This window comes from Electrona antarctica, assembly GCF_951216825.1.
Source record: "Electrona antarctica genome assembly, chromosome: 19".
In the NCBI taxonomy this organism is placed as follows: domain Eukaryota; kingdom Metazoa; phylum Chordata; class Actinopteri; order Myctophiformes; family Myctophidae; genus Electrona; species Electrona antarctica.
Window position 1 is genome coordinate 39,625,255 of NC_136800.1, and position 20,361 is coordinate 39,645,615.

The following is a 20,361-nucleotide window of genomic DNA, read 5'->3' on the forward strand; positions in this document are numbered from 1 at the left end:
AATGTTTATATAAAACTGTATAGGTATGTATATGGGCTAAATGTAAAGAAAAAAAGAAAAAAAAAGGAAAGGAATACATCAACGATGTGTCTTTGTGTCATATGAAATTGGTAGGAGATTACCAACTTTACAAGCAGTTAAAATCGCGCAATTAAAACAATGTTGCAAGTTTTGATGCTTAAGCCATTTAAACAGTGTTTTGCATGAGCGCATGCCGGTGCCCCCCCCCCCCTCCTGGAATAGTTAACTGGATCGAGAGTGCATGCTGCTATAGTCAAGTCTACCAACCAACGGGTAGGCTATAGTATAGTGCAATTCTACAGCCATGTCTTTCTCGAGTTACATCTCGTCGTTTTAAGGATAAACCTTAAATAAGGCTATATTAAATGAATAAATACTTTAATAATTTAATATAGGCTACAACAACTAACAACACACGGCAGGCGCGTAGCACGGATCAAATGATTGACTGGGCAAATTAGCATGGGGGGGGGGGGGGGGGGGGGGGGCGCATCCCCGGCCGATAGTGAACTGTGAACTGTGAACGGTTTGGGGAACCATTTTAAAACAAAGGCGGCTTGCATGCTGTGGTTTAATAACCAGAAATTTGCATGCACAATTAAGGCTCAAAGTTGGGCCAGCTCTAAACTGACTGGGCCACGGCCCGTATGTGTGTGCGTGTGTGTGGGCAGCAAGGCAAGCGAGGCGAGAGGAGAAACAGACAGGGTACTACAGCTACAGCTTTATTTAATTCATACAGGTGTTCGTTCTTTATTTATTTAAGATAGGCTACAACAAACCAGTTGGACTTGCAAGTTGCGTGTGCGTGCGTGCGTCTGTGTGTGTATGAGAGGGGGTGACTTTTTTCGTCATAAACTATGGTTTCCAAGGTCGTACTGCAGTTGTTCATGTCGCAAAAACGAGGGCGAGGCTTGATTTCATAGGGCGTGCCAGATAGATTTCAGCCGTCACATTTATAAACGTCCGAACGAAATTAAGGAAGGATCAGCTGTCTGCGATCACTTTGTAAATGCCGACTCGACGTGGGTGTACTACGAAACCTACACTCGAATTTGGGGCAGATTTTACACTCAATTGATAAATGAGGGCCTATGTGTCTATGAGGTCTCCCATGCACACAGCCAAAGTGAAGGACGTTTTGTACGACTGTCGGAGGCGTGCGTCCGAGACACCGAACCGTTCGTCTCGGCTAGCTCTCCGACATATCCGAACGTCGGACCGTGATGTTTTATCGTTGGCGCGTTGTCGCGCGTCAAAGTGACTTTCACGACTTTTCTCGCTAACTTAGGCCTCTGTCAAACCTAAGCCCCGCCTTCCCCCCTTTTGTAAGACCCGCCTCTTTCAAACCTAAGCCCCGCCTCCCCTTTTTTCCCCCGGCTGATTTGTGGGAGTTGTTTATTCAAATGAAGGGGCGTGGTATGCATTTGCACCACCCCCACAAAGTAGTCGAAACCACGCCCACTAATTTGCATAAACCACCCCCACAAAGTAGTCAGAACCACTCCCCTTCATTTGCATAAACCCCTCCCACAAAGTAGTCGAAACCACGCCTATCAAATTTGTATAACCCTAACCCACAAAGTAGTCGGAACCACTCCCCTTCATTTGCATTAACCACCCCCACAAAGTAGTCAAAACCACGCCCATCAAATTTGCATAAACCGTTCCCACAAAGTAGTCGAAACCACGCCCTTCATTTGCATGAACCACCCCCACAAAGTAGTCGAAACCACGCCCATCAAATTTGCATAAACCGTTCCCACAAAGTAGTCGAAACCACGCTCTTCATTTGCATGAACCACCCAAACAAAGTAGTCGAAACCACGCCCATCAAATTTGCATAACCCACTCCCACAAAGTAGTCTGAACCAATTTGCATAAACCGTTCCCACAAAGTAGTCGAAACCACGCCCTTCATTTGCATAAACCACCCCCACAAAGTAGCCGAAACACGCCCGTCAAATTTGCATAAACCGTTCCCACAAAGTAGTCGAAACCACGCCCTTCATTTGCATGAACCACCCCCACAAAGTAGTCGAAACCACGCCCATCACATTTGCATAAACCGTTCCCACAAAGTAGTCGAAACCACGCCCTTCATTTGCATGAACCACCCCCACAAAGTAGTCGAAACCACGCCCATCAAATTTGCATAAACCGTTCCCACAAAGTAGTCGAAACCACGCCCTTCATTTGCATGAACCACCCCCACAAAGTAGTCCAAACCACGCCCGTCAAATTTGCATAAACCGTTCCCACAAAGTAGTCCAAACCACGCCCTTCATTTGCATGAACCACCCCCACAAAGTAGCCGAAACACGCCCGTCAAATTTGCATAAACCGTTCCCACAAAGTAGTCGAAACCACGCCCTTCATTTGCATGAACCACCCCCACAAAGTAGTCGAAACCACGCCCATCAAATTTGCATAAACCGTTCCCACAAAGTGATCGAAACCACGCCCTTCATTTGCATGAACCACCCCCACAAAGTAGTCGAAACCACGCCCGTCAAATTTGCATGAACCGTTCCCACAAAGTAGTCGAAACCACGCCCTTCATTTGCATGAACCACCCCCACAAAGTAGCCGAAACACGCCCGTCAAATTTGCATAAACCGTTCCCACAAAGTAGTCGAAACCACGCCCTTCATTTGCATAAACCGTTCCCACAAAGTAGTCGAAACCACGCCCTTCATTTGCATAAACCGTTCCCACAAAGTAGCCGAAACCACGCCCTTCATTTGCATGAACCACCCCCACAAAGTAGTCGAAACCACGCCCATCAAATTTGCATAAACCGTTCCCACAAAGTAGTCGAAACCACGCCCTTCATTTGCATAAACCGTTCCCACAAAGTAGCCGAAACCACGCCCTTCATTTGCATGAACCACCCCCACAAAGTAGTCGAAACCACGCCCATCAAATTTGCATAAACCGTTCCCACAAAGTAGTCGAAACCACGCCCATCAAATTTGCATAAACCGTTCCCACAAAGTAGTCGAAACCACGCCCTTCATTTGCATGAACCACCCCCACAAAGTAGTCAAAACCACGCCCATCAAATTTGCATAAACCGTTCCCACAAAGTAGTCGAAACCACGCCCTTCATTTGCATGAACCACCCCCACAAAGTGATCGAAACCACGCCCTTCATTTGCATGAACCACCCCCACAAAGTGATCGAAACCACGCCCTTCATTTGCATGAACCACCCCCACAAAGTAGTCGAAACCACGCCCGTCAAATTTGCATGAACCGTTCCCACAAAGTAGTCGAAACCACGCCCTTCATTTGCATGAACCACCCCCACAAAGTAGCCGAAACACGCCCGTCAAATTTGCATAAACCGTTCCCACAAAGTAGTCGAAACCACGCCCTTCATTTGCATGAACCACCCCCACAAAGTAGTCGAAACCACGCCCATCAAATTTGCATAAACCGTTCCCACAAAGTAGTCGAAACCACGCCCTTCATTTGCATAAACCGTTCCCACAAAGTAGCCGAAACCACGCCCTTCATTTGCATGAACCACCCCCACAAAGTAGTCGAAACCACGCCCATCAAATTTGCATAAACCGTTCCCACAAAGTAGTCGAAACCACGCCCATCAAATTTGCATAAACCGTTCCCACAAAGTAGTCGAAACCACGCCCTTCATTTGCATGAACCACCCCCACAAAGTAGTCAAAACCACGCCCATCAAATTTGCATAAACCGTTCCCACAAAGTAGTCGAAACCACGCCCTTCATTTGCATGAACCACCCCCACAAAGTGATCGAAACCACGCCCTTCATTTGCATGAACCACCCCCACAAAGTGATCGAAACCACGCCCTTCATTTGCATGAACCACCCCCACAAAGTAGTCGAAACCACGCCCGTCAAATTTGCATGAACCGTTCCCACAAAGTAGTCGAAACCACGCCCTTCATTTGCATGAACCACCCCCACAAAGTAGCCGAAACACGCCCGTCAAATTTGCATAAACCGTTCCCACAAAGTAGTCGAAACCACGCCCTTCATTTGCATAAACCGTTCCCACAAAGTAGTCGAAACCACGCCCTTCATTTGCATAAACCGTTCCCACAAAGTAGCCGAAACCACGCCCTTCATTTGCATGAACCACCCCCACAAAGTAGTCGAAACCACGCCCATCAAATTTGCATAAACCGTTCCCACAAAGTAGTCGAAACCACGCCCATCAAATTTGCATAAACCGTTCCCACAAAGTAGTCGAAACCACGCCCTTCATTTGCATGAACCACCCCCACAAAGTAGTCAAAACCACGCCCATCAAATTTGCATAAACCGTTCCCACAAAGTAGTCGAAACCACGCCCTTCATTTGCATGAACCACCCCCACAAAGTGATCGAAACCACGCCCTTCATTTGCATGAACCACCCCCACAAAGTGATCGAAACCACGCCCTTCATTTGCATGAACCACCCCCACAAAGTAGTCGAAACCACGCCCGTCAAATTTGCATGAACCGTTCCCACAAAGTAGTCGAAACCACGCCCTTCATTTGCATGAACCACCCCCACAAAGTAGCCGAAACACGCCCGTCAAATTTGCATAAACCGTTCCCACAAAGTAGTCGAAACCACGCCCTTCATTTGCATAAACCGTTCCCACAAAGTAGTCGAAACCACGCCCTTCATTTGCATAAACCGTTCCCACAAAGTAGCCGAAACCACGCCCTTCATTTGCATGAACCACCCCCACAAAGTAGTCGAAACCACGCCCATCAAATTTGCATAAACCGTTCCCACAAAGTAGTCGAAACCACGCCCATCAAATTTGCATAAACCGTTCCCACAAAGTAGTCGAAACCACGCCCTTCATTTGCATGAACCACCCCCACAAAGTAGTCAAAACCACGCCCATCAAATTTGCATAAACCGTTCCCACAAAGTAGTCAAAACCACGCCCTTCATTTGCATAAACCACCCACACAAAGTAGCCGAAACACGCCCGTCAAATTTGCATAAACCGTTCCCACAAAGGTAGTCGAAACCACGCCCATCAAATTTGCATAAACCGTTCCCACAAAGTAGTCGAAACCACGCCCTTCATTTGCATAAACTAATCCCACAAAGTAGCCGAAACATGCCCTTCATTTGCATACCACTCCCCTTCATTTGCATACCACTCCCCTTCATTTGCATACCACTCCCCTTCATTTGCATACCATGCCCCTTCATTTGCATACCATGCACCTTCATTTGCATACCACTCCCATTCATTTGCATACCACTCCTATTCATTTGCATACCACGCCCCTTCATTTGCATACCACACCCCTTCATTTGCATACCACACCCCTTCATTTGCATAAACTAATACCACAAAGTAGCCGAAACATGCCCTTCATTTGCATACCACTCCCCTTCATTTGCATACCACTCCCCTTCATTTGCATACCACGCACCTTCATTTGCATAAACGAATCCCACAAAGTAGCCGACACACGCCCTTCATTTGCATACCACTCCCCTTCATTTGCATACCATGCCCCTTCATTTGCATACCACGCCCCTTCATTTGCATACCACGCCCCTTCATTTGCATACCATGCACCTTCATTTGCATACCACTCCCATTCATTTGCATACCACTCCTATTCATTTGCATACCACGCCCCTTCATTTGCATACCACACCCCTTCATTTGCATACCACACCCCTTCATTTGCATAAACTAATACCACAAAGTAGCCGAAACATGCCCTTCATTTGCATACCACTCCCCTTCATTTGCATACCACTCCCCTTCATTTGCATACCACGCACCTTCATTTGCATAAACGAATCCCACAAAGTAGCCGACACACGCCCTTCATTTGCATACCACTCCCCTTCATTTGCATACCATGCCCCTTCATTTGCATACCACGCCCCTTCATTTGCATACCACGCCCCTTAATTTGCATAAACTAATCCCACAAAGTAGCCGAAACACGCCCTTCATTTGCATACCACTCCCCTTCATTTGCATACCATGCCCCTTAATTTGCATACCATGCCCCTTCATTTGCATACCACGCACCTTCATTTGCATAAGATAATCCCACAAAGTAGCCGGAACCATGCCCCTTCATTTGCGTGTTTGGGTGTGTGTAGTAGTAGTAGTAGTAGAAGTAATACATACGAGATGATGCCTGATCGTCTGACATCCATATTTGGTTGACTGGATGGCATTGTCCTCACCTGGAGAGAAATGCCCCCGGGAATATATGATTCATCCATCCATCCATCCATCCATCCATTTATTTATTTATTTATTTATTTATTTATTTATTCATTTATTCATTCATTCATTCATTCATTCATTCATTCATTCATTCATTCATTCATTCATTCATTCATTCCCCCCGGAAATAAATAAATAAACAAGGCTAATCATCCATCCATGTGTGACAATTGTTTGACACACATCATGTCATGTCATGTCATGTCAAGTCATGTCTGTCTATAGCAAGAGGAGGTGGGGGGGGGGGGGGGGGGGCCGCCAAAGCATATTTTAGACTGAGTCAGTATTGACCATATTAAGCCAGGTATAACGGTAGACAGCACTAATATAATAAACAAACGTGAACGGAGCACTGCTGCCAACATAGTACACGCATATAGTGGCCATACTGGCATACTCACCATAGCCTGGTCAAGGTTTCCCCTTGGTGGACGTGTCATTTCCAACTATTGCCACCGCGAGAGCCCCGGGAGCGCGTCCGGGACGGCGGCCCGGTTCGAACGAGATTCCCCCCGTCCGAAACGGACAAGGGACGGCCGAGATAGGGCCGGGGACCCCCGCGGACCCCCTCCGCGGACCCCCGGCGGACCCCCTCCGCGGACCCCCGGCCCTATGGAGGGGCCGGGATTGATTTATCCTTAGTCCTTAGTCCTTGTCTTGACTTTTGACTTGTTGACTAAAAGGTATTTTACATGATTTCCTCTGATAAGTCCTAGTAGTAAAAAGTAGTAGTAAGGTTGAAATCGTTTTTTTGCAAGTAGAAATTAATCCGGGTTTTACAGGGTTAGTCATTCATTCATTCATTCATTCCCCCCGGAAATAAATAAATAAACACGGCTAATCATCCATCCATGTGTGACAATTGTTTGACACACATCATGTCATGTCATGTCTATCTATAGCAAGAGCTGGAATTGACGTCAGATCTTCTACACAAAGCAAAACAAAAGGGAGCAGTGCACCACCCTGTGGCACCAACTGGCACTGCTGACTGTTACAAATTGACAGTGGATTATCTTGGATTATGTCCGCCAAAATACATTCCAATAGTACATTTACTTGACCAAAAGGTAAAGACTGATTTATTTTGATTTATTTATTCTGGATCCTTAGTCCTTGGTCCGAGGTCACGAATCTTGACTTGTCTCGAACCAGCATCCTCTCACACCATCAGCAACTGCCAGAACCACTGAACCATCGTGGAATACTCTTAACCATGGATTTTGGGTCATTTTATCTTTTTGTTTTTTTGGAAGGGAAGACAAAAAAATAAAGTCTATTTTACCAATGCAAAGGGTGAAATATTGTCATAATGTACGTTGTGTTTGTTTTGGAAAGGAAAAAGTGTTTTAATGTACTTTGACGTTAGGGTAGAGTTTGTTTAACAGTACTTGTGAGGACTCTCTCTCTCACACACACACACACCAGAGACTGGCAGCTGATTGGCTCATTCAGGGTTGCCAGGTCGGTGGCTGTCAGGTTGTCCAATGCCTGCTGCATTGTGTGTGTGTGTGTGTGTGTGAACCAGCTACACTGGCATTTAAACACATTCATATTGTAACCGTTGCCACTATAGGTGATATAGTTTCATTGTTTAATGAAGAAGTTCATAATTTTTTTGTGTAAGCAATTAATTAATCAAGCCACAAGCAGCTAGCAGCAGCAGGGTGCAGCAGCTCCGTTTGCACTGGTCACACACAGAGACTAAGTTACAAGAGACTGTCATAAGAAAGGTTATAAGGACCTAAGACTAAGAGATTCCCTTCTTTGTTATTTGCACGCAGCCAACGAGGTATTTGTTTTATGTCTGTATTTTACTTTGGTAAAATGTTTGCATCTACATGCTGTGCATGTCATGTCGTATTTATGTTAATTGTAACGTGCTTGTTTTATTGTATTGTTTATAGTTTTCACGGTGAATTTGGAGGATCCACAAGTCTTCAAATAAATCACTTTCAAGGAAACCACTTGTGTCTGTCTGTGCTCGGAGGGAGTTACACATATAATATGACAGCACCACACACACACAGAGGCATTACCTAAAACACTCAAACATTCCAGGTGACTAAAATGTGACTAAATGAAAACTATTCAAGGGACTGAAATGAGTTTGCTGCCAAAAACACAACACTGCATGATGTCACCTCCGTTCTTTATTTCCCCAGAGAGCAGACACGGTCCCCACAGGACAGGTCAGGTCAAAGGTCATTCCGACTGACAGACAGACAGAGAGTCAGTCGGTCAGACACTCAGCGAGTCACTTGATTGATTCATTTACAAACACACAAGTTGTGTGTTTGTAAATAATACATTCTAAGCATTTATGCTCAGTTAGCTTTTATAAATGTCACTTTAAATGTGAAAACAGACTGCGCTGCTGTCTAGTCGTGTTCAAACCATTGTGATGTTGCATTACCTACGTTTACTGGGGACCCCCTGGACAACCCCCAATGGCCCCTGGGGGTCACCGGACCCCGAATTGAGAAGCACTGGTATAGATTCTAAACAATTGTATTCAGTCAGCTTTTATAAATGACATTTTAAACGTGAAAACAGTCTCTTGTTATAGATATTATAGTTGTAGTTAAAGTGCACAGTGAGAATGGCCCTTAACATAACACCAATGCTGAATAGTACTAGGGAGAACATGATAGTATCCGTCCATAGACTGGCCTCTGGTGACCAGATAGGAGCATTACTGCATCTACATTAAGGACAAGTATACAGCCTACTGTACATCCTCAGGGTTCATTGATATAATCTCTTCACATTTATGTACTCACAGTTTAACCCATTTAGGCCTGACGTCAAAATAAAAAAAATGTCTTCTAAATTCTGACCTATACCTATGATTTCTGTATTAGTGGTGCTCAATATTTCATGCCAAGGACCCCAAAAATGATATGTAATTGGCCTCCGACCCCCATCTGAAAATATGTTGTTCCCCCTAGCAAAATAGCAGACCTACAAGCTCGTAGCGCGGCACCGGGTGCCGCACTACGAGCTTGTAGGTCTGCTATTTTTGGGGGCCACTGTCTGTCTGTCTGTCTGTCTGTCTGTCTGTCTGTCTAACAATCTGTCTTGTCTGTCTGTCTGTCTGTCTGTCTGTCTAACAATCTGTCTTGTCTGTCTGTCTGTCTGTCTGTCTAAAATAGCAGACCTACAAGCTCGTAGCGCGCCACTCGGTGTAGTGGAACGTTCGCGCGCCATGTCGACTAGAAAGGTCGCCCGAGGACGTACTACAGTTCCACGCGTGCGTCTCTGGGAGCTCTATAACATATCCGATAATCAGACCGGAGGGCCTTACCGTTGTGGCGTTCTAAAGAAGCAAAGGTTTTAAATAGCAGATCTACAAGCTCGTAGCGCGCCACTCGGTGTAGTGGAACGTTCGCGCGTGCCATGTCGACTAGAAAGGTCGTCCGAGGATGTACTACAGTTCCACGCGTGCGTCTCTGGGAGCTCTATAACATATCCGATAATCAGACCGGAAGGCCTTACCGTTGTGGCGTTCTACAGAAGCAAAGGTTTTAAATAGCAGATCTACAAGCTCGTAGCGCGCCACTCGGTGTAGTGGAACGTTCGCGCGTGCCATGTCGACTAGAAAGGTCGCCCGAGGATGTACTACAGTTCCACGCGTGCGTCTCTGGGAGCTCTATAACATATCCGATAATCAGACCGGAAGGCCTTACCGTTGTGGCGTTCTACAGAAGCAAAGGTTTTAAATAGCAGATCTACAAGCTCGTAGCGCGCCACTCGGTGTAGTGGAACGTTCGCGCGCCATGTCGACTAGAAAGGTCGCCCGAGGACGTACTACAGTTCCACACGTGCGTCTCGTGGAGCTCTATAACATATCCGATAATCAGACCGGAGGGCCTTACCGTTGTGGCGTTCTAAAGAAGCAAAGGTTTTAAATAGCAGATCTACAAGCTCGTAGCGCGCCACTCGGTGGCGCGCTATGAGCTTGTAGATGCCATTTCATTGTTTTTTTATCTATTATTTTCAGTGTTTGTTTATAAAGTGATGTGATTGGTTTGGCCCCAGACAGTAATACAGTAGGAGATATTGGAAAAAATCATGGCATGCATAAACAGTATACAGCTTTGAGGGGAGCTAGCCCCTCCTATAAACAGCTTTCAGGGGCACTAGCCCCTCCTATAAACAGCTTTAAGGGGAGCTAGCCCCTCCTATATACAGCTTTGAGGGTGCTAGCCCCTCCTATATACAGCTTTGAGGGTGCTAGCCCCTCCTATATACAGCTTTGAGGGGAGCTAGCCCCTCCTATAAACAGCTTTAGGGGCACTAGCCCCTCCTATAAACAGCTTTAAGGGGAGCTAGCCCCTCCTATATACAGCTTTGAGGGGTGCTAGCCCCTCCTATGGAATCAATAAACACCATGAATACAGTATATGGGACAAAAACGTCACAATGCGTTGATCTTTAAAATAGATTTTATTTTCCATTTCGTAATTGAACAGTTTACGATATACATCTGACAGGACTAAAACATTTCAATGGATTTTGGCCCTAAAGGTTGAAGAACAAGAAGAGACATGGTTAGATAGATAGATAGATAGATAGATAGGTAGATAGGTAGATAGATAGATAGATAGATAGATATAGATAGATAGATACAGTAGATATGATAGAAGACACCAGAAGAACTGTGTTCTCTTTTTCATTTGTGCTTTTCCTTTCCTCTCTTCCCCATGATAGATTACATTGGCATAGTAACAACACAGAATTCATCCACTGAGTATTTATTTTCCAGCCAGACCATTGAAAAAGGCATTAACTTGATGTATTTTGTATGTACTTGGAAGTGTGCTACTATAATGTTTTTCCTGTTGCTTATGAACACAAATTATTTTAAAGTGCTGAGACGACAAGGATGACATAATTCTTTTTATGAGTAGTAGTAAGAACTTCAAGAGGTAACTTCTGCAATTTACAGATAACTGCAAAAATAATAAAGTTGGGGAGGGGGGGATCAGTTTTACTTTATTTTTTAGTACAGTAGAGAAGTTGCACTGTCAGTTTGTGTTCAGAATAGCTCAAAACCTACGAGTCCTCTTCAACATCCAGAGGCTTAACAGCCATCTTTGTATGAGGTCACTACATATAGTGTTAGTATGTCCAGGCCAGTGTAAATCCTTCATTGAAACCCTTTTCAATTCATTTCACAGTTGGATGTGGTCTTCCTGGAAGGCCAAATGGGTGTAGTCTCACCCATATGAGATAACGCTATCTGCTCCAGTCTAAAATGACCAGCTGAGAAGAAGCAAAACAAGTCCATTTCAAATAGTAACTGGATACTAGCCTGGTATCAACATTATATAACAAAGTGCTTCTCAAGATGGAAGGTAAAACTAATTGAGGAGGTGACGAGTGATATTGTACAGTGTCATAACAGAGACACTACCACAGTAGAGTAAACAATGAATGTGCCTCTCAGGCTCATCTTGGAAGCAACTATGTGGATGTTGACATTTCATAAAAAGCAGCTTTAAAAGTATGTCGATTCAATCTCTCTTACCATGTTAGTGATTTTGGCATTCGAGTTATCTCTGTGTGTGTTTGTTTGTTTTGCCACATGTAAGGTCTTATAAAACACGGATCCCAGATTAAAAACAACAGTTTGGGTAAAAGGCCAAACACGTACCTCTGTAAACGGATTGTAAACAGGTTTCCACTGTAGTGTGCCTGGCTGTATGTTATCCTGACCTGTACCAGCGCCGGCCCTGCGATGTGTAACACTGCTTTAGGTACTGTAACACACACCAGTGTTACACAGATAAGCGTTCCTCCCCCTGCAGCGTTCTCACCAACCTCACAGTCAAAACCAAGCGTTCCTTTGTAGTTCAAGTTTACATCCAAAGCTTTTTGTTTGGCAATTTTGATATCAGCTGGCTTTTTATCTCATATTTATTTCTCTACATAATACAACTTCAATAAGACAAAAAGAGCAGTGTTTTTGAACTTGGATAAAAGGTGATTAAAATCTGAACATAACATGTGTAGCTTTCTTTCTCTTTTAGTAAAAAAAACAAAAGAAAGAAAAAAACAAAACAAAAATATTATTAAAATGCACGTTAGCAGAATAAGGACTTTGCTAGTTGTGGTGGATTAGAGGTACACACACATCAATATGAAACTATGGCTGCGCTAGACGCAGACCCAGCAATAAGTCCACTACACAGAAAATACACAAAACACTCAACATGGTCTAAATGACACTATGAGAAAATAACAAAGTGATCAAACCCCAGCCCCCCCACCCCCAAACAATGCACACCTCAAACACACCTCCCGTCCCTTGAATAAAAACAAAGAAAAACACACACGTACACACATCATCGGTCTTACAATTACTATGTTTTTTGTTTTTTACATGACTGTACAAAGGGATAGGCAGACCAGCAAAGATGTTGAGGGGTGTGATATAGCTAGATAGCATGGTAGCATTGTGGAGGCTATGCACCACTGGCTGCAGAAGGCAGATATACAGTACACAGGACTAGGGCTGCAACTATCCTTTAGTCTTAGCGATTACTCTTTGCTAATCAAAATGCATCTTTTGTTATAGACATTTAAATCAATTTTACACATCAACAAGTCAATTAAATACTTAAAGGACGACTTCACCCATTTTCAACCTATCTACATATTATAATTGGTCCTCACTAACGCTCATGATATGTTTGAAGTGAGTGGTGCTGTACTGTACTGTACTGTACTGTACTGTACTGTACTGTACTGTACTGTACTGTACTCTTTTTCTTTCAAACAACAAATGTTTTATTTTGTTTTTTATTAACGCAAGAACAATGGCTTCCATTATAGCATGAAAATAATTCAGGAATATGAAGCCTGCAATTTCTATTAACTTGGATTCCCCATTGATGATGTCACTGATTGGCGGGTTTCTGAACTGTCCACAGCCCTTCTCTGAGACACAGGCAGAGTAGACAAAAATGGTGCAATTTTATAATAAGCATTAGTGAGTACCACTTATATGAAGATAGGTTGAAAATGTCTAAATGCATCCTTTAAGTGTCATTTTCTACTTTGTTGCACAACAGTGTCATGCAAAAATAGTGAAACATACTTTGTTACTTTTTTTTTTTTTACTTCACCAATAATGACATGCCCCAAATATAGGGATTGATTCTTAATATATATTTGTAATCGATGACATGGAAGTGTTGCAGCCCTAAGCGAGACATAATGATGAAAGCAGCTCCCCCATCATGCACTGACATGTGAACACGTCCAGCCATTCAGCCAGTTTACTCATGCAAATGGGGTATCATAAAAAAATATTCTTTTTAAACAGCAGCTTTTTTCTTTTACAGTGTACATAGCTGCTGCCAACTAATGGATCCCTACGGCCCATCTGTTGTTATGAATTTATAAACCATCCATTATAATGCTCCTCGAAGATGATATATAAGTGTTGGAAGAACCCGATTTAGCTGTAGTTGATATGAAACAATTTTATGTTTTTTTATTTATCATTGATAAAAATTCACAAGATATCATTTCTGGAGAATAGTTATGTAAAAATACATGTGTGAATGGATGAGATTAAAATGTTTTGAACTGGCACAGTCACTAACAGGATCTCGTCTGCTCTATTAAGTCTTGCGTTGTGTGACAGACAGTAACCTTTATTTAAATACTGAGAGGCTTTCTATTACAAAAAAGCCCATTCAAAAAATACTAATTCAAAGAAAGTGAGTTTAATTCATGACCATTTGGAAAACAAGACCCACTTTGAGCTTATTGTGTTCGCCTTCACTATATCTAAGGCTACTCTGTGATGAACGTTTCATCTTCATCGCTTCTGAACCAGTGTCCAGCCACAGCACCTTGAGTCTTGAGTCTGTTAGGCTGGCTATATTAATGACCTATACTTACATTTTAGTGTCCTTATGGACTCCTGATCCTTGCTGTATTAGCGTGACTTTGTGGTGATTTCCCCCATTGTTATTCTCCCATTAAAATGTCACATTTTCAGAAGTCAATACTGCTAAGATCATAGCTCTACTATGATATGTCCATCGTGGACATACTGAGACGTTGGAGATAACAGAACACCAGTCACTATCCTATCAAAGCTACCCTATCACACCCTCCAACAAAGTGACAGCGAATCAAGTCATGGTTGAGGAATGGTAAACAGTACGGTTATGTTCAATAAGATTCTGTAACTTCTTTACAAAATAAACATATGTTGTCTTCCTTATAATTATTTACTATGTTACTTTACAATAATGAGAGGTAAAATAAGACAATTCTATTGAAATAACAATACTATACAACTACATTTTAACCTACGTAATTCAGTAAAGTTTTTTTTGTTTGTTTTTTCCTTAATCTTCTGGAGACGAGCTCCATCTCCAAGCCAACCGATTGGCCTTTCTCCTTCCCGTATAGTCACCCGACCGCTTGGCTCAGAGCTTTTAAAAAACAATGCCTACAAAAACATTTAAAGTTCCGTTGCAAAGCGACAGAATGGATACCAGTCTGATATATATATATATTTTCTATCTGAAAAAAAAAAAAAGTGATGAAAGACACAAAAGTTCATGCATGTTGAACACGTTTTTGGTAACATGCCTTGATGGGGGCACATGGCTACATGTTGTGATAGACTACCGTGACACAAGAACGTTGTGCGTCTTTATCCTATGCTCTGGTCAAGCCGCCTGAAGTGACCCGCCACGTACCAGGATGCTCTGGTCAAGCCGCCTGAAGTGACCCGCCACGTACCAGGATGCTCTGGTCAAGCCGCCTGAAGTGACCCGCCACGTACCAGGATGCATTTCACTTGGAAAGAACGCTTGGAAGACTTAAAAAGAGATGGCACTTTTATGTACAAAAATGAGTTGCATCCACCTATATTATTTCTAGACGTGCGCCGCTCGTACGCGTTGGATTTCCAACAATGAAACATTAACACTTAGCCAATTTTAGTTCCCTAAAATCTGCAATCCTAGATTATTAAGCCCCTGTAGTCGAAGCAAGGTTTCCACAGGTAAGGAAGAACGTCCACCCAGGAATTGTAGCTCTTTTGGGACCCTGAGATTGGGTATTATTAGGAACTCTTGGGCTTCAGTCAGGATGGACATTTAGAAAGCTGGAGACAAACATGCCTTGTGTTTGAACATGTGTGTAATTTGTGTGCGCATTGTGAGCATGTGCACATATTACACATGTTTAACAGCAGTGGCCATTTTTAAAAGCAGCGGTGACACTAAAAAGGTACAAAAAAAAAAGAAACGATCAGGAAGTGTGCTTGTAAATTCCTTGTGCTCTGAGTCACCCTCAAGCAGCAACATGAAATGACGGGCTTCGTCTCAACGGAGGGTGACTATGGTGGAGATCAGTGTTTTGTGCCATGAAACAACGTATATTCCCCTGCACAGAATCATACTATGAAAAGTCATTCTGTCTCCAGCTTTCAAACCGCCAGCACGTTCACTAGAAAGCTGCTGATTTCAAACGGATAAACGTTAGCAAACAAAAAAGAAACAAGGGGGGAAAAGTGAGAGCCCCTCCAGCTGCTACGCTGCGCGTATTTCCACAGGATCTGCCTCCATCTCCCCAATAAGAAGAAGAAACATAGGTCAAGTTGTACAAAAGAAAAAGCTTGTAGGTCTGCTATTTTAGACAGACAGACAGACAGACAGACAGACAGACAGACAGCCAGTGGCCCCCAAAAATAGCAGATCTACAAGCTCGTAGCGCGGCACCGAGTGCCGCGCTACGAGCTTGTAGGTCTGCTATTTTAGACAGACAAGACAGACAGACAGACAGCCAGTGGCCCCCAAAAATAGCAGATCTACAAGCTCGTAGCACGGCACTCGGTGCCGCGCTACGAGCTTGTAGGTCTGCTATTTTAGACAGACAGACAGACAGACAGACTAGACAGCAGCGCAGTCTGTTTTCACGTTTAAAGTTACATTTATAAAAGCTAACTGAGCATAAATGCTTAGAATGTATGCCAGTGCTTCTCAATTAGGGGTCCGTGGACCCCCTGGTGCCCTTGGGGGATTTCCAGGGGGTCACCAGTAAACGTAGGTAATGCAACATCACAATGGTTTGCACATGACTAGACAGCAGCGCAGTCTGTTTTCACGTTTATAAAAGCTAACTGAGCATACACATATTATATGTGTAACTCCCTCCGAGGACAGACAGACACAAGTGGTTTCCTTGAAACTGATTTATTTGAAGACTTGTATGACAGTCTCTTGTAACTTAGTCTCTTTGTGTGACCAGTGCAAAGGGAGCTGCTGCACCCTGCTGCTGCTAGCTGCTTGTGGCTTGATTGCTTACACAAAAAACCTGTGTACCCAATTTACATGAGCAGACCAAACGACACGGAACATGACTTTGACTCTTCAAAATAAAAGTATTACAACAACTTGACACAAATACATGAAATAATGTTTTAAACGTAAATGTGACTTAATTATGACCTTTTAGGAATAAAGCAAACTATATCACCTATAGGGGCAACAGTTACAATATGAATGTGTTTAAATGCCAGTGTAGCTGGTTCACACACACACACACACACACACACACATTCGTCTGGGGGCATTGATTGATCACGACGTACAGTACACACACACACACACACACACACACACACACACACACACACACACACACACACACACACACACACACACACACACACACACACACACACACACACACACACACACACACACACACTTACTTACTTACTTGCTGATGGTTGTCCATCGAATCCAATGATGACGTCCACTTATGTCCTTAACGGTGCAGGTGGGGCATGGGTAGGTTGTAGTGGTGGTACTGGCAGTCATGGGTGTGTTCCTCCTGTGTCTCTGTTGCCTCTGTTGCTGTCTTCTGACACACACACACAGGAAGTCAGAGAAACTGGAGAAGAAGAGTAATTTGGGAGTGAAATTCAGAACAGCGCCACACCCACTCTGTGGCCAGATATAGATATTACATGGGCAGTGAGATGAATGGAGGCCTCTGCCTCTCCCCTCCTCTGCTCTCCTCTCTTTTTGAGTGAACAGACCAAACACAAAACACAACATGTTCATTAATGTTATTCTTCACACACTAGACATATTGTTCATATTAAGAGCATGCCGAATCCAATGGCGCCGGTCTGGGCTTTCCACGACGTTTGCAAAGGTCAAAGGTCCGCCAAAAGACTGCCTCTCCTCTCCCTCCTCTCCTCTCCTCTCCACAGAAGTGTGAAATACACAAAACAAACCTTTAAAACATGTTCCCTAACCCTATTCTTCGCACACTCTTCATATTTAGAGTGTGCCGAATCCAATGGAGCCGGTCTGGGCTTTCCACAACGTTTGCAAAGGTCAAAGGTCAGCCACGCTGACCTTTGGGCCAAATGCCTTACAAATGGGGTGAAGGATATTTTTTAAAATACCCAACACCCCCGAATATCCATATTCAGGACATGACGAATAAAATGGAGTTGGTCTCGACTTTGTGGGACTCTTACAAGCGTCCGATAAAGGGAACTACACTGCAACGCTAGGCCTCGGGTCAGATTTGAGGTTCCCGAGGTTGCAGAAAAAAACACAGACCATCACGACGATCGGCTCGTCGCCGCGATCGCAGAGGTGTTCGGCCCATCCCGAACAGAGTTACGATCGTCGGCGTAGGCGCACGTGAACGTAAAACCTTTGCTTCACTAGAACGCCACGACGGTGAGGCCTTCCGGTCAGATTTTCGGATATGTTGTAGAGCTCCTGGAGACGCACGCGTGGATCTATAGAACGTCCTCGGGCGACCTTTCTAGGAGGCGCGGTCTCGTTTCACTTTTTCAGCCTGGATGCTGTTAGAGTCTATGGCCCTCATGTATCAACCGTGCGTACGCCAAAATATGGGTGTACGCCGAAATTACCGCAATTTTCGGCATTTACGATTTGCGCCAAAGATTGAAAATGATCTTGTGCCAAGACAAAACTCACGTCTGGTCGGGAGCTGTCGTACGCTTTGTCCTCACCTGTTTTTTGTCGTAGAACAGCGGAGCAGCATTGTTTGACCAGCTGAGAGGCTGTCACAGGCATCGAAACATATGTATTCACTCCTAAAATGTTTATATAAAACTGTATAGGTATGTATATGGGCTAAATGTAAAGAAAAAAAGAAAAAAAAAGGAAAGGAATACATCAACGATGTGTCTTTGTGTCATATGAAATTGGTAGGAGATTACCAACTTTACAAGCAGTTAAAATCGCGCAATTAAAACAATGTTGCAAGTTTTGATGCTTAAGCCATTTAAACAGTGTTTTGCATGAGCGCATGCCGGTGCCCCCCCCCCCCTCCTGGAATAGTTAACTGGATCGAGAGTGCATGCTGCTATAGTCAAGTCTACCAACCAACGGGTAGGCTATAGTATAGTGCAATTCTACAGCCATGTCTTTCTCGAGTTACATCTCGTCGTTTTAAGGATAAACCTTAAATAAGGCTATATTAAATGAATAAATACTTTAATAATTTAATATAGGCTACAACAACTAACAACACACGGCAGGCGCGTAGCACGGATCAAATGATTGACTGGGCAAATTAGCATGGGGGGGGGGGGGGGGGGGGGGGCGCATCCCCGGCCGATAGTGAACTGTGAACTGTGAACGGTTTGGGGAACCATTTTAAAACAAAGGCGGCTTGCATGCTGTGGTTTAATAACCAGAAATTTGCATGCACAATTAAGGCTCAAAGTTGGGCCAGCTCTAAACTGACTGGGCCACGGCCCGTATGTGTGTGCGTGTGTGTGGGCAGCAAGGCAAGCGAGGCGAGAGGAGAAACAGACAGGGTACTACAGCTACAGCTTTATTTAATTCATACAGGTGTTCGTTCTTTATTTATTTAAGATAGGCTACAACAAACCAGTTGGACTTGCAAGTTGCGTGTGCGTGCGTGCGTCTGTGTGTGTATGAGAGGGGGTGACTTTTTTCGTCATAAACTATGGTTTCCAAGGTCGTACTGCAGTTGTTCATGTCGCAAAAACGAGGGCGAGGCTTGATTTCATAGGGCGTGCCAGATAGATTTCAGCCGTCACATTTATAAACGTCCGAACGAAATTAAGGAAGGATCAGCTGTCTGCGATCACTTTGTAAATGCCGACTCGACGTGGGTGTACTACGAAACCTACACTCGAATTTGGGGCAGATTTTACACTCAATTGATAAATGAGGGCCTATGTGTCTATGAGGTCTCCCATGCACACAGCCAAAGTGAAGGACGTTTTGTACGACTGTCGGAGGCGTGCGTCCGAGACACCGAACCGTTCGTCTCGGCTAGCTCTCCGACATATCCGAACGTCGGACCGTGATGTTTTATCGTTGGCGCGTTGTCGCGCGTCAAAGTGACTTTCACGACTTTTCTCGCTAACTTAGGCCTCTGTCAAACCTAAGCCCCGCCTTCCCCCCTTTTGTAAGACCCGCCTCTTTCAAACCTAAGCCCCGCCTCCCCTTTTTTCCCCCGGCTGATTTGTGGGAGTTGTTTATTCAAATGAAGGGGCGTGGTATGCATTTGCACCACCCCCACAAAGTAGTCGAAACCACGCCCACTAATTTGCATAAACCACCCCCACAAAGTAGTCAGAACCACTCCCCTTCATTTGCATAAACCCCTCCCACAAAGTAGTCGAAACCACGCCTATCAAATTTGTATAACCCTAACCCACAAAGTAGTCGGAACCACTCCCCTTCATTTGCATTAACCACCCCCACAAAGTAGTCAAAACCACGCCCATCAAATTTGCATAAACCGTTCCCACAAAGTAGTCGAAACCACGCCCTTCATTTGCATGAACCACCCCCACAAAGTAGTCGAAACCACGCCCATCAAATTTGCATAAACCGTTCCCACAAAGTAGTCGAAACCACGCTCTTCATTTGCATGAACCACCCAAACAAAGTAGTCGAAACCACGCCCATCAAATTTGCATAACCCACTCCCACAAAGTAGTCTGAACCAATTTGCATAAACCGTTCCCACAAAGTAGTCGAAACCACGCCCTTCATTTGCATAAACCACCCCCACAAAGT